The 665-nt window shown below is 43.6% G+C and overlaps 1 protein-coding gene across 1 annotated transcript in view; it reads left to right on the top strand.

The window, feature by feature from the left end:
- The window catches only part of MOG (myelin oligodendrocyte glycoprotein), a 17,042-nt gene that overhangs the window by 9,815 nt on the left and 6,562 nt on the right, over positions 1–665 (top strand). The window lies entirely within an intron of this gene.

Here is a 665-nt window from a genome sequence, read left to right on the forward strand (position 1 = left end):
CCGAGAGGAGAATGGAGGAAAAGGGATTGTGGCGTGGCCATCCCCCCTGGGGGGTGATTTCTCGCTTTCTGTCTCTCTGTGTCTCTCTGTCTAACGAGCGCACACGCCCTATAGCAAAAACCTCTAAAAAAAAAAAAAAGAATTATTTTATTTAACTTTATTTATTTATTTTAATTTGACCAGAGAAGGACGGAATGAGAAAGAAGGAAAGTGAGAAAGCAAGTCGACAGGTCCAGGACTCAAACTCTGGTCGACCGTATGAGAGTCCAGGGCTCTTAACCACCACGCCACCTGCTGGCCCCTATAAATATGTTTTTATAATAGGTTTGTTTTATTTCATCCAAACAGGGTCCTCCCATTCATGTTTACCCTTCACTGACTTCCTTTTTCTCCCTCTTCCAGTCCCGATCTTATCACCCCTCAGCTTGGACTCCTTCGGTGTACCCGTATGACCTTGAGGATCAGATCTAAGTTCTTCAGCTCAAAACTCCCCATGCCTGGCTCAACATACAATCTTGATTTTAAACCACTTATTCTAAACCACTAACCCTTCCTGGAAATAAACACATTTTTTTCTCCAAGGCTAAGTTCAGGTGTTAGATTTTTTTTTTTTTTCTTTTTTTGGGCTCCCCCCTCCCAGGCAAGAATGGCCCAACCCCAATCCC

The sequence above is a fragment of the Tupaia chinensis genome, unplaced genomic scaffold (genome assembly GCF_000334495.1).
Source record: "Tupaia chinensis unplaced genomic scaffold, TupChi_1.0 Scaffold000678_1, whole genome shotgun sequence".
NCBI classification, from domain to species: domain Eukaryota; kingdom Metazoa; phylum Chordata; class Mammalia; order Scandentia; family Tupaiidae; genus Tupaia; species Tupaia belangeri.